Source organism: Halichoerus grypus, chromosome 11 (assembly GCF_964656455.1).
Source record: "Halichoerus grypus chromosome 11, mHalGry1.hap1.1, whole genome shotgun sequence".
In the NCBI taxonomy this organism is placed as follows: Eukaryota; Metazoa; Chordata; class Mammalia; order Carnivora; family Phocidae; genus Halichoerus; species Halichoerus grypus.
In genome coordinates this window covers 68,370,263-68,385,656 of record NC_135722.1, presented here as the reverse complement: position 1 = coordinate 68,385,656, position 15,394 = coordinate 68,370,263, and the positions used below count along the sequence as shown (strand labels likewise).

At 40.2% G+C, this 15,394-nt stretch overlaps 1 long non-coding RNA gene and 1 pseudogene across 2 annotated transcripts in view; both read left to right on the top strand.

Annotated features, from left to right (window-relative positions):
- LOC118542007 (uncharacterized) overlaps window positions 1-15,067 on the top strand; it is a 272,540-nt gene extending 257,473 nt beyond the window's left edge. For both annotated transcript variants that reach the window (XR_013442513.1, XR_013442512.1), the window contains 3 exons: window positions 5,439-5,589; window positions 8,157-8,213; window positions 13,353-15,067. This is a non-coding gene — a long non-coding RNA (uncharacterized LOC118542007). The remainder of the gene's footprint in view (window positions 1-5,438; window positions 5,590-8,156; window positions 8,214-13,352) is intronic.
- LOC118541724 (small nucleolar RNA U3) lies at window positions 9,003-9,098 on the top strand (annotated as a pseudogene).
- Window positions 15,068-15,394: the final 327 nt, after the last annotated feature.

Genomic DNA, 15,394 nt, shown 5'->3' with positions numbered 1-15,394 from the left:
AATTAAGAGAGGACAGTGAGGTGAAACTGCACCATTTCCTCTGGATGCTACCCCTGCTTCCCCTTTTTGGTGACTCTTGGACTGCCAAGATTTCAGACAGATATTTAAACAATGAGGAAAGGATCACAGCTTTTTACAGAGGCCTTTGGTTAAACACAGATGCATCCCCCTCCTTGATTTTTTTTTTTTTTTTTGCTCCTAAGTATATGAAACTATTGTTATGGTATAAAGTTGCCAAAAGGGAGAAAAGATTTTTTTTTAAAAAGATGTTCATGAGGTAAGGAAGTAGGGTTGACTCTGGGTAGATGATGGAGACAGTGGATCTTGTACCCCACAAAAAGGTGTGATATCATTACAGAACAAGGTACAGTAGTGAATGAAGTCCCTGTGCCTTCAGAGAGATTAGGAAACCAAGGAGATGCTTGCAAGGCTGCTTACAGACCGGGCAGCAATCTTACACCTGCATGTGAGGGCACGTGGGGGAATCAGCAAGATGAGGTTAAAAATACTCATCTCTTTACTTCAACATCCTAGGCCTCAGCTGACACCATGTTGCTACTACCAGTAAAAACAGACACACAAAAAAACATAATAGACACCACAGGGTTCAACAAGTTCATTCAGGCAGTTACCAGGGGGAGTACTGCAGCTGGCCAATCTGGAAGCAGTAAAAGTAAAGAAACAAATGAAGTGTGAGCAAGCACCACTGAGGACCAAGAGAGAACCTAGTATCAGTCAGACCAGGTGTGACTTCTAAACAAGAAATGCTCATCAAGGCATGAGGCACGTTTCCTGGAAGGTTCCTTCACAGTCACACATGCAAGGAGTGTGCAAGATGATTTGCAGAGCACTACGGATCATCTCCCAACAAGACAGTAAGATCGGGATGGGACCATGACGTCACTCATACACATTTACAGAGGGACGACCATGCATTAGGTGCTATGCCGGGGAGAAGGGGAGAGGGGAGCACAGACCCTCAGAAAAGCGACGATCCTGTCCTGTACTGAATGAAGCTACAGGGGCCCCCAGGGAGTCAGGGGGATGGAGATGGAGAATAAACTCATTCTAGAAGAGACAGGAACAGCTTCACAGAGGTGAGTTCTGTGTGCTGAATTTTGAGCATATCACACAGGGTCCTTAGCAGCAAATAACAAAGTGTATTTGGCTATTTTTAGCAGCAAATAAATTTATCAGAGGAAAGCTCACAGATTTTCTGAGACTATGCAGCCAGGAATAACACCCCAAATCTCATCATGGAACTGCTCCAGTGGAGACACTGTTGCTGCCCCCTCTGAGCAGGGATCCAGTCCTTGGCCCCACGACTTGATCAACTGCTGCTTCTGGAATTGGATGCACCTGCTATCTCCACAGAAGCTCTAGTTGCCAATTCTGAGTCTGGTGTAAGTGCATTTGACTGGCGGAGCCTGGGTTGCATCCAAAAGAAAGTGGGAAAGCCCATTATCTGAATTTGAGACATGGGGAAGTAGAGAATGCCGCAAGAACAGAAGGCATATTCGAGGTTTCTGGACACACAGAATGACATAAGTTCACTTCTGGGGTCTAAAAAGGGGCTCACATGAGGAAGAAAGGATGAACGGTGTGTGTAGAGGCACTGGGAGCGAAAGCGCATAGCTTACAGCAGAGCTGAAAGGTCAGTGCTCTGAACTTTCAGTTTCATCTTAGAAGAGGGATTCAGATTACGCAGCCATCAAAAAGAATGAGATCTTGCTATTTGCAACGACGTGGATGCAACTGGAGGCTGTTATGCTGAGCGAAATAAGTCAATCAGAGAAAGACATGTATCATATGACCTCACTGATATGAGGAATTCTTAATCTCAGGAAACAAACTGAGGGTTGCTGGAGTGGTGGGGGGTGGGAGGGATGGGTTGGCTGGGTGATAGACATTGGGGAGGGTATATGCTATGGTGAGCACTGTGAATTGTGCAAGACTGTTGAATCACAAATCTGTACCTCTGAAACAAATAATACATGTTAAAAAAAAGGAAGAAGAAGATAGCAGGAGGGGAAGAATGAAGGGGGGGGAAATCAGAGGGGGAGATGAACCATGAGAGACGATGGACTCTGAAAAACAAACTGAGGGTTCTAGAGGGGAGGGGGTTGGGAGGATGGGTTAGCCTGGTGATGGGTATTAAAGAGGGCACGCCACATGCAGAAGAATGAAACTGGACCATTCTCTAACACCATTCACAAAGAAACTCAAAGTGGATGAAAGACCTCAATGTGAGACAGGAATCCATCAAAATCCTAGAGGAGAACATAGGCAGTAACCTCTTTGACATCGCCCACAGCAACTTCTTTCAAGATACATCTCCAAAAGCTAGTGAAACAAAAGCAAAAATGAACTTTTGGGACTTCATCAAGATAAAAAGCTTCTGCACAGCAAAGGAAACAGTCAACAAAACAAAGAGGCAACCCACAGAATGGGAGAAGATATTTGCAAATGACACTACAGACAAAGCACTGATTTCCAAGATCTATAAAGAACTCTCAAACTCAACACCGAAAAAACAAATAATCAAGTCAAAAAGTGGGCAGAAGATATGAAAAGACACTTCTCTGAAGAAGACATACAAATGGCTAATAGACACATGAAAAAATGTTCATCATCATTAGCCATCAGGGAAATTCAAATCAAAACCACATTGAGATATCACCTTACACCAGTTAGAATGGCAAAAATGGACAGGTCAAGAAACAACAAATGTTGGAGAGGTTGTGGAGAAAGGGGAACCCTCTTACACTGTTGGTGGGAATGCAAGTTGGTACAGCCACTTTGGAAAACAGTGTGGAGGTGCCTCAAAAATTTAAAAATAGAGCTACCCTATGACCCAGCAATTGCACTCCTGGGTATTTACCCCAAAGACACAGATGTAGTGAAAAAAAGGGCCATATGCACCCCAACGTTCATAGCAGCAATGTCTGCAATAGCCAAACTGTGGAAAGAGCTGAGATGCCCCTCAACAGATGAATGGATAAAGAAGATGTGGTCCATATATACAATGGAATATTACTCAGCCATCAGAAAGGATGAATACCCAACTTTTACATCAACATGGATGGGACTGGAGGAGATTATGCTAAGTGAAATAAGCCAAGCAGAGAAAGTCAATTATCATATGGTTTCACTTATTTGTGGAATGTAAGGAATAGCATGGAGGACACTGGGAGAAGGAAGGGAAAAATGGGGGGGGGGATTGGAGGGAGGGATGAACCATGAGAGACTATGAACTCTGAGAAACAAACAGGGTTTTAGAGGGGAGAGGGGAGGGGGGATTGGTTAGCCCGGTGATGGGTATTAAGGAGGGCACATACTGCATGGAGCACTGGGTGTTATACGAAAACAATGGATCGTGGATCACCACATCAAAAACTAATGATGTATTGTATGGTGACTAACATAATAAAATTTAAAAAATTAAAAAAATTAAAAATAATAAAGAGGGCATGCTCTGCATGGAGCACTGGGTGTTATACACAAACAATGAATCATGGAACACTACATCAAAAACTAATGATGTAATGTATGGTGATTAACATAACAATAAAAAATTAAAAAAAAAACACAAATCAACACACACACACAAAAAGAAGAGGGATTCAGGAAGCAGCAGCTCAGTTGTACATTATCAAGAGAGGAGATTTTATTACTTTAGTTATTACTATTATTAGTACTCTTATTCTCAAATGACAGATTTGAGAGTATCTTGGATGCTCTGCTTACACAGCAGCTGTCACTAGCCAAAAGCCTGTGTTCAAGCATTGGGAACTAAGACTCAGGAACAGCCACTGAGCCCTTCTGCCCTGTCCCAGGGCCCGACATATTTGGATCTATTAAAGCTAAGACTTTTACAGTTATTAAGAGTATTCCCATATGCATCCTTAACTGAAGCTTGTCTGGAAGTATTTCCTATTAGAACATTTAAAAATCAATTGCATATAATCCTATGCCATACGAGCACATGGTTTTTGTTAGCTAACACACCAGCCATAGTACGTACATTATATAGCCACCTGCTATATCACACAGGCACAGAAGCTTTCTCACTACAAATATTTTATCATCATAAGCAACTCTTTCTTTACAGTAGCTGTCAGAGTGGTTTATGTATTCACATTCACACATCTGTCCACCTGCCAATCAAGAAACAAGTAGAGGAGGCAAAATGAGGGGAGCAAACCTGTTCCAATTGATCTGGCTTTCTCATGCAAATGCAAAGCTGACTTGGACAGAATACTTGTGATACTTTAATGACCAGTAAGTCCAAGAACTTCACACATTTTCAAACTTCCCTGGCAACTCTGCATAGACCCAGACAACACCTTAGGGATCCGTCTAGCTTATTAATTAGTCTTCACACTCTTGTCTGGTTTCTAACATTTTAGAGCCAGCTTGTAGAATCAGCTCAAGTTATAAAACCTGCTGCATCAGTAAGTTATTTCCCATAACACTAGAGGCACAATTAAATCAGTCTTTATAGCTTCTTGAAGATTTCATATTCAGTTACCTGATGCACCAGAAATTTCTCACTTTACTAAGTCAGGCATTTCCATTCTGTATTACTGCAATGAACTTCTTTCTGAGCTTTCTCAAGCTCTCCATTTTAAGTGCCTTGTTTAGAAGAACTCCCAAATGTAACCAAAATGTTCTAGGTAAATTTATGACTAAGAGCTACCTAAACACCCCCTCCCTCAGCTCTCCCTCTTCTACCTCTATTTTTCTTTCTTATTGCTTTGATCAGCTTTTAATTGGCCCACCAGAGACAACCAGAAACCTAGGGAAGAAAGCTCATTGTCCTCTACCTCAGTGTCTAATGTTTGCTCTGTGATGTTCTTCTGCTCTTCTTTGATAGGTCTTTAAGGAGTAATCTCAGAGAAGCCCATTTTTAATAGTTGACCAACTTGAATAAAACCAAGAAAGATGTGGGAATATATAAAGATAAATTATACTCCAACAGAATAGAAATATGATGCAGCTCTGACAAATCGGTCCAAACTTTTTGCAAAGAATCCTGCTGAGACCACACTTGGACAAGACTTTGGGACACAGTGTAGGGTCATTTAAAAGAAAATGTTTTAAAATGGATTTATTATTTACCAGTGGACATGATTTCATACTTTAAAAGAAATATAATTTGTAATGAAACACCCTTACCCCACACACTACCCTACAGTGAATGATACCTACTTGTTCACAAATAGAGATAGCAAACTTCATAGGACAATTTGTTATTTATAGGACACTTTCATAGAAATCATCTCATTTGATCCTTACATCAGGTAGATAAAGTATTCTCCAGTCCATTTCAGTAACTAGGATGCTGAACTCAGCATTTCCCCAAGATCACATATGTAATTAATGAGGGAGTTGAGCCTCTAATCTTATCTTCTTACTTCTGACTATTCTCTTTTTAGTGGCCTTGAAACTGATGCTCGAGCATGAGTACCTGACTGTGCCTGTCATTCCAGAAGAGTCCAAGGCCCACCCTGGGTCTGCAACCCTCAGCACCATCAAGGTTAAGGGGAACGATGCCAACTGTCCCATCACACACCAAATAGGAGACAGGTCAGTAAAGCTGACCATTTTTAACCACCTTAGCCACAGAGGGTGCTCAGCAAGAACACCCTTCCAACCAAGTTACACAATTTACAGAGGAAACACCCTGTGTATCACTTCTCCAAGCCTTTCCCTTTTACCAGCTGTTCCTCTTCCATCTTCCCACTAAACACCCCATTGCCTTTATTTTTTTTTAAGATTTATTTATTTGAGAGAGAGAGCTCATGTGCACAAGTGGAGAGAGGGGCAGAGGGAGAGGATTTCAAGCAGATTCCTCGCTGAGTGCAGAGCCTGATGCGGGGCTCAATCCCAGGATGCTGAGATCATGACCTGACCCAAAACCAACAGTTGGACACATAACCCACTGAGCCACCCATGAGCCTAGTTGCCGTTATTTCACTAAGATTTTCTGCATTTCCTGCTTGTTATTTTGTCCAGTGATTATTCTGTCCATTCTCATTCTACACAATGAGAAAGCCACAAAAACTTTCACCTAGCTTAAAAGCAATTAAAGCCAAAGTCTACCATGACCCCAGAGAAGACTTAAATCTCCACCCACCACCCATCCTGTGCTGGCAGGCTTCTCCATACAGGATATAGCACATTCAAGAATGCATGCTCCCACCCTTGCCTAATTTCTGACTTATGCTGTAACACAGAGTCTCTAAGCAACCTAAAATTACTTATACTCTTTCTGGCCTCTGAAATCAGTGCTCCCTGCCTTGGCTACATATGCAAATTCTGAATAAAACTGTCTGCCCTCATAAGACTTAATATTTTAAGATTTATTTATGTATTGTTTAGAGAGAGAGAGTGTACATGGGGGGAGGTACAGAGGGAGAGAATCCTCAAGAAGACCCCCCACTGAGCATGCAGCCCAATGCCAATGTGGGGCTGGATCCAACAAACCCATGAGATCATGCCCTGAGCTGAACCAAGAGTCAGACACAACTGACTGAGCCACCCAAGTTCCCCAAGACTTAGATTTGAAACGGAACTCATGATAAAGACAAATTCTGTGTGAATTTTCTGGGTCTACACTGTGCCTAATAACCATGGACTATATTTATAAGGCACCAAATATTTATTAAGTTGAGTCATAATTATGGAAAGAGTCAGGTATAGGCATTCTGATAAAATGCTTATTTTAATCACTGCTTCAAGAGAAATATCAGATAACTGCTATAAGAGCATAAAGAGAACAGATAGTAATATCTAAACTACAGCAAGGTAGCCTTGAATGTTCCAATATCTCTCACTACCGAGTTGTGTCATTTACACTTAAAAGCAGTTTCCACACAAATGAGACTATGAAACTCAGTGGGCCCGTTAGCCATTTTAAAATTATTTTAAACAGGTTTTTCTACATTTCCTTCAAAAATCAAATGTGTTCTTTAGTTTTGGCCACTTTTTTTTTTTTCATTTTTGGTCACTGAATCTACCTAACACCATTTTTTTAAATTCAATAAACCAGAATTTCTATTTTTGACTAGTTTTCAGGTGGGCCAATAGCTGTCCCCAGTGTTTCACATTTTCCCATTACTCTTTATCAAAATTACCGTGTATATTATGCCCTTATGTGGTTTAGACACCAAATGATTTCATGGGTTACTTTTTTTTAGATTATTTATTTATTTATTTGTCAGAGAGAGAGAGAGAGCACAAGCAGGGAGAGCAGCAGAGGGAGAGGGAGAAGCAGGCTTCCCGCTGAGCAGGGAGCCTGATGCAGGGCTCGATCCCAAGACTCTGGGATCATGACCTGGCCAAAGGCAGACACTTAACCTGAGCCACCCAGGCACCCCTCATGGGTTAGTTCTATCATTTCCAAATTTTTGATGGAGAAGCTGGGACTCATGGCACCTAAGTGGCCTCATAGAGGACTTTACAAAGGGCACTACTGAAGATGGTGAGTGGATGTAGAGAGATGGTAAGCAGGGAAGATAAGCATTCCAGGTGCAGAAAATGGCCAGCCAGGCCTGAGTGGAAGTACACAGCTGAGTGAGGACCAGGTGCCCCAGGATCTTTCATCAGTGCAGACATTCCCCTTTGTCACCATCCTGTAGCTCATTCCTTGAATGACAGAAGGACTACCTTGCCTCTGGTGAAATATAATAGGCTTGTGATATTTTATAAAGAAAATATAAAAAATACTCCTTTATTCTATAATAACTTTTTTCCCACTGACTTGGACCCAAGTTTCAAAATTACCCCGTTATACACAGAATCAATACACACTGAGTTTGTATACTGTTCCTTGACACTGACACTGTGTAACTTTGCAGAGACTCACCTAAAAAATGCAGGTAACAACACCTACTCCATATGGTTTTTGTAAGGACTAAACAAAATAATCTGTGAAAGCATCCAGTGCCTGGGACAAAGAAGTATGGTTTGGGGCCAATCTCAATGAATTTGGCTGAATTTGGCTATATTTGGCTAGTGTCTCCAATCCAACCTAAAAAAGAGCAGACAACCAGCTACTGGAGAGTTTATCCAATAACTCAATAATTAGTAACTAGGAATTTAATCTACCAGCTGTTTTAAAAAGTTGTAAAATGTTTTCTGTTTCTCTGCAGAATCATGCTGATGCCCAAAAAAGACATTAAAAATTATGTACAGACAATTGTGTTGAGGTAAGTGGCTTAACTTTTTAATACTTCCCTCCTGGTGCATCAGCTAAGCCATTAGCACCAAGGGCAAATCTGGACTTCTTCCCAGGATCCCATCTGCTCCCTGAGGCTTATTTTAAATAATAATCTACTTATTCTAAGAAGGGAGATGTTCCCATCACATTAAACTGAGAGGTTTGGTGTCCCAGTTATTTTTCGTAGGGACTTAACAGCTCAAATAATTTCAACCTAAATGTTGGGAGTTGAGGGGAATAGAAACAATCTGGTATTAGATATTAGTCCAAGCAAACCTAAGTTAGGAGGCACTGGTGCTCTGAAAAAGGAAATACACAAAGGAGCAGAAAAAGGGCCAGATGAGAAGTTGAGTCCAGCAACCTACCGGCAAGTCAAGAGTCAGGAAGTCAGAGACAGAGAGGCAGGAGGGAGATGAGGCAGAGCAACAGAACATGGCAGATGAAGCTGGCACAAGGTTCTACCATCAAAGACAGGAATGGCGTGAGGTTAACATTTGAAACATCTGCCCAGTGTTGGAATTGGGAGGACACAATTCTTAGCTAGGAACCCAGGCCAAATAACCAGCTATCAAATATGAAGGAGAATTTTCAGTTTCATCTCTCTAATCTTGTTATCTGACAACACTAACCAAAGAATTAGAAACACTTCTCCTTTGCCTGTAGGACACTGAGGTCTTCATGCTAACTCCTGGCCTTTCTTAGACAGCTTTTTTAGCTGGGTCTGCCAGCTTCTAAATATTAGTGTTTCCTTCCTACTCTCTCTAAATGATCTCATTTCAAGACTATACTTTCAGGGATCATTTCTATAGTTCGTTACTAAATGATCTCATTTCTTCATGCTTTATCCACCACCTATGAAGAGAAGCCCTGTAGATTAGTATCTCTCCTAGATCTCCTTTCTGAATGCCAGCCCCATTTGTCAAGTGTTTAAAGGCCATCACATGGACATTCCATCACCTCCAACCCATCCATACTTCCCCCAGTCAGTCATTCTCTCTCTCCCTTTCTCTTTCCCTTCCTCTCTCTCCCCCCTCCCTGCTTCCTTTCCCACTTGCCCATACACACACATGCACATCCACACTTACATATACCTTCACAAGCAAAAGCTCAATTTTGTATAAACCTTAACGTGTGTATAAATCACCTGGGTGTCTTGCTACAGTTCAGATTTGATTCTGATTTAGTCTGGGATGGGACCCCAGATGCTGCGTCTCTAACAATTCACAGGTGTTATTGATTCTGCTGGCCCCTGGGCCATTCTTAAAGTCGCAACAGTAGCAAGGAACTAGGTCACCTAAGTTAGAGTTGCACCTCTGCCACTACCTGGCTTCAGACCCTGCGTTATTCCATTCAATGTCTTTATCCGTAAATGAGACAAGGAGACTACACAATTCATGAGGCTTTTATGCAGTTCTTAAAGCATGAATCAAGGGCTGAAATCTATTAACTATAGCTAACAAAATGTACCCCATTTCTGTGCAGTGAACCCTATAAAAAACTAACCAGGATTTAGTAGCAATGCTAAACCAAACTAGGATTTAGTAACAATACTAAAGTGTTCAGAACACTATCTGCAATAGATATGGGTCCAGAAAACACATTCTTTAAGGCATTGGGCCAGGGGCAAAATTGGCACTGGTAAAACACAGTGCTATTTTGTGAAATAATAACAGTTTGAAATGACTTCTTTTCTCAGTGGGTCTGTAAATCAAATGAGAGCCATCAGAAATACACTTGGAGAACAATAACTAAATAAATAGTACCAAAACAAAACCTAAGGATAAGAATATTCCAGGTCTAATGGTTATTTTTTATGGCCTTATAATAAGCAAGGTGTTTATGGCTGTTCTGTATGTTTCCCCAGGGGTAGATGACATGCAAGCTCCATACTGGTTTTTATTTTCCTCTTGTTGTGGTGGAGTATAGAAGAAACAAGACAAGGCTTGGAACACTAAGATTTGGGTTCAAGTAAAAGTTCTGTCTCTTACCAGCTAGATAATCTTGGTCAGATGATATGAGCCTCTATTTCTTCACTGGTGAAATGCAGATGGTAATAATGCATGTGCCAGTGTATTGCTTTGGGGATCAAATTAGCTAATGGGAACAAAAGCTTAACAAAAATTACACTACACCATAGAATACCAGTGGAGAATGTAAGGAAAGAGGGGAGGGGAGGGAGAGGAATAGTGGCAGTTATTTTGGATAAATTCATTGAAAATGGAACACCTCCTATCATTTCTTTTCTAAAAACCTTCAATTGCCTCATTGTCTACAAAAAGAAAAAAAAAGCATGCCCTTTGAGGACCACCACAATTTTGCCTCTGCCTGCACTTCTAGCCCACTTTCTAATACAGCATATTGGCTTTCTACTGACAAGTGACTGTAGGGTCTCCATATTGCATGAGTGAGTGGATTACTAAATATTTAAGAGGGAAATGTAACTACCATTTGGAATTGCATACCATGTGTGAGACGCTATGTATTAGTTACTTAATTTTTACAACCACCCTATTGAGCTTGTAAATCATGTTATACTTGATGGTCCCTTCTGATTGCCTTGGTCCTACGAGCTAAAGGTCAAGGGGCAAAGTCTGCTCTGGAAGACTGTTCATTCCCCAGTTTTCCACAAAGTTCTTCCTTTTGGCTTATCAAAACAGGATTAATCAAACTTCTCAAAGATTAGAAGTGGAATCTATTTCCTTTTCATTATGAACCAGTGAAAACAATACTTCTGCCATGCCTTTCTGTCATTTGTTGATACAATATTTTCCAAAGAATAAAAGTGTAAATATTTTGTGTGTACTCATTGTAAATCTAGTCATATTTACTATGACACATAGAATATCATGTGTTAGATTACTACAGGGCAATAATAGATTGACAACTGCTGTGTGGGAACTGACTGTACAAGCCAAGAGGAGAGGTATGAGATTCACCCTGAAAGAGGGCTAAGAAAAATTGGTTCTAATGTTACCATACCAGTTTACAGGGTGACAGGTATACAATTATCTCATTTTAATTCACTGAATCCTCCCCACCACCCTGTAAAGTAATCTAATCCCCATTGACCAGTTGAGAAAACTAAGACTAAGAGGAATCAAGTGACTTCCCCAAGGTTACGTGGCCTCTAGACACAGGAGGTCACTTTTAAATACATATCTTCAATAAATAAATACATACATACACACACACATACATACATACATATCTTCTAAATCTAAATCCCTATTTCTTTTATGACCCTACTTATTTCTCTAACAAGTAAATACACAGTACCTGCCAAGGGCCAGGCACAGCTCTCCTCACCAAGCACCCGTTAGTAGCTCTGGACTTTCTGAGACACCAAGACTCAATGCCTGGTTCCCCTACTTTCAAAATAACATGTGGCCTTGGAATTCATTTTTCCCTTGGACCCAGAAAGTTAACAATATTTAAATATCATCATAAGAGAAGATAATAAATTGGACATTTGTGGAGACTTCGCATGTATTAAATCTTCCCTGGGATCACTAAGTCTGCTATCAAAGGTACCAACGTGTTGAAAAAGAGGATAGTTACTTCCCTGTCTTCCCGTTTTTGTCAGGCACAAAGAAGAAGAACTCAGGGCAGGGAGTGTGAACAACACATTGGAGACAGAGATTAGAAACGTCTTCACTTTTAAGCCGAGGTCTTTACTTACATGTCCATTCATGCCACTGATTTATAGATTCATAGGCTGCAAGGGGACATGAAAAATGGTCCCTTGGCAAGAAACATCTTAAATAAACCATTTTCACTAAAAGGCAGGAAAGTATAGAGGTTCAGAATATGAACATGGAAGTAGATCACTTCCCAGTATCAAATCCCAGCTGTCACCTAATAGTTGTCTGACCTTGGGGAAGTTTCCTAACTACACTATGCCCGTTTTCCATCTGAAAAATAGGATGGAATATAGTAATACCTAGCTCATAGATTTTCTGTGAAGAGTAAATGAAACATTATGTTTAAGGTACTTGGAAGACTGCTTGATAACTAGTAAACACTTCATAAGTACAATTATTATTGCCACTCATTTGCTCAAAAAGCATGATTCTCTATGCCAACAGGCCAGGTCCAAACTACTCAACTTGACCTTCAGGCCTTCTGAGATCCTACACACTGTGTCTTGAGTTTTATTTCCCACTATCCATTCAATTGTATTTCAGTAGTATTACCCAATCACTAAGTTCTTACTAAGTGCAGTTTTAGGTGTTGGAGGTACAGAGAACAGGCAACACAGGATCCTTGGACTCACAAAACTCAGTTCCTCTGATTCAGCCAGCCCAGTCTCCCCACTACCCCTTGAAATGTCACATTTGTCTTGACCTTTATCCAAAACATCCTATCTGAAATACTTGAGTAACAGGACTCTCCCTTAGGCCTAATCAAATCTTATCTTCCTGTCAAAGTGCCCTCTTGCATGAAGCTTTCTCTGACAGTTCAACTCGAGGTTGCTCCCCTCTGAATTCCTACATCACAAAATTTAATTAGCTACTATCTTCATTCTTATGAAAATATTTTACCCACACTGTAACAAATTATGGCATTAGTAGTCAGAAAACCTTGAGTGGAAAATCTAGTGCTGCTGCTTCTTAAGTACATGGTCCCAGATTTCTTTTTCTTTTTTTTCTTTTTACCTCTACAAGCCTCAGCTTCCTCATCTGCAATGGGAATCCTAGGACTTACCTCATGGTATTATGACAAGTAAGCAAAGCACGTAGTAAGATATAGAAGGGCACCATAGCTATGAATCTGCTTAACATCAAATGAACCAGGCTCTACTATTGTGGCTGAAAAAAACACTATTTAAAAAAATTGCCCATGACATTTTCAAAATGACTGTTCTTTAACATGCAGTCTCAATCCACTAACTAAACCCTTTCTTCATCTTCAATGCAATTTTCCAGACAAACTATTCCTAATGGTTCTTAGATAATCCTCAGAAATGTCAGTACCCTTCACTAATTCAGATTATCAGAGAAAAGCCAATCTCAAATAAGGACATTTCAAAATTATGACATAGCTATAAAATTGCTTCTGTATTACTTCTAAATACTGTTTTCATTCAGCCATGCAATAAGGCTTTTTGTATTCCCATGCTGGACTTCAGAAATACAAACATGGAATAGGACAAAACCCTCTGCTTAATGAATCCACAGTCCATCAGAGGAGGTCAACATACAGCATCCAGACTGTGACCAAGGAAAGCATTGATGAGGAAGTCACCAATTCTATGTGGGGGACTCAGGGAGAATTTACAGAACAGTTGCCTGAGCTAAGATTTAAAAGATTTGTAGCAGTTTCCAGGCAAAACAAGGGAACAGCATGTGCAAACATAACAAGTCTGAAGGAGTGAAGATCATTCTGGGAACTGTACATAACCCACCAGGCTGGCACTCAAGACCTCTGTACAGGATGAGCAAAGCCAAGGCAAAAGATTTTGTGGAAGCTCTTATGTACTTTGCTAGAGAGTTTGGACTTTATCCTGTGGGCCCAAGAGCCAAGAGACCAGGTCAGAATGGACTCTAGAAAAGATCACTGGCAAAAGTGAGAACAGATAGGAACTGAGAGAGACTGGCATGCTAGGGTTATGGAGATTTATCTAGACATATTAGAAAGGAATTGTCCTTCCTACTACAATGTTTGCCTGGCTTAATGAAGACCTAGGGTTTATTTTAAGTTGAGCATATCAATTGCTATCATTGTATTAAGTCATAAAAGGCCATGGCAAACAACTTCTGATTTTATGGAAGAGCCAACTAAGCCCAAGGAAGGAAAGCAGTGTGCTTTCATGCCACAGTAGTTAGGGAAGACATAGGATGAGCACTCAGGGCTCTAAACATCCAGCCCTTTCCACTTATTCTACTGCTAGGAGATTGCTTTTATTTGTTTGTGAAAGGCTGTTTTTATCATGAGAGCAATTAAATGCCTCTTTCTCCTCCTTTTTTTTCTCCTATTATTCACCTGATGTTCTATTTACACAATTAATTTTTACTGTCTATGAAGAAAGCCTTTTCAAAGCCAAGGTAAATTTCAGCCTAGCCCTTGTCAGCCTGCTGGCTGATTCCTAATTAACTGAGATGAAATAAATGGAGGTTTATTGTTGTTGAGCTTCTTAAAGCCCTCTGCTTATATTGGATTTGGAAGCACTTGACAGGAAGAATGTGTGTCTTATATTCCTCGAATTCGGACTTGATGATAGACAGATGACAGAGCAAGGGAGGTGTCACAGTAGGACACCAGCCTGGCAGGGGTTTCCCAAATCCCTTATTAACTACTGTGTTGATGCAGGGGGAATACTCCAGGAAATGCATTGTCGGAGAAGGGTCTGAGCCCAAACCTTACATTGGTGACATCCTTGTGTCTCCAAATTAAATACCCTTGAGAACCTCAGTATTGAGATAGAACAGGATTATTGTTGCAAGTTTATTATCATTGTAATTCTCATTCACACAACAATGGAGGTGGTTATGATTCTGTGGAAACTGGAAGTAATGGCTACCAACAATCTCATATGCTTTTTTAGCAGTTGTTTGAAGAATAATGACCAAAGTTTTTCCATATTTGACTGAAACCATAAATCTACAGAGTCAAGAAGTTCAGTGAATATTAAACACACACACACAAAAAAAAAACATGAAAAAACTATACCAAGGCACATAATCAAATTGCTCAGAACCAATGATAAAAAGAAAAATCTTAAAAGCAGCCAGAGAAAACACTACAAGTTACATGTAAACAGGAATAAACATGAAAATGACAGCAGATTTCTGGTTAGAAACACAAGTGAGAAAATAGGGAAGTAACATTTTTAAAAGACAATAGGAAAATAACTGTCAATTAGACTTCTGTACCCAGAAAAATAACCTTTGCAAATGAAGGTGAAATTAAGAATATTTCAGACATACAAAATCTAAAAGAATTCAATACCGGCAGATCAGCAATACAAGAAATGTTAAAGGAAGTCCTTCAGGCAGAAGGAAAATAGTACAAGAGGAAAATATGAATCTACATACATAGGTACGTAGATATCTACAAACAGATAGATATCTACAAACGTAGATAGATATCTGGTGTTCTTCCAGATATGGTAATACTTTTACAATGATAATTGACTATTTAAAACCAGGAATCAACAAATTACAGCCCACA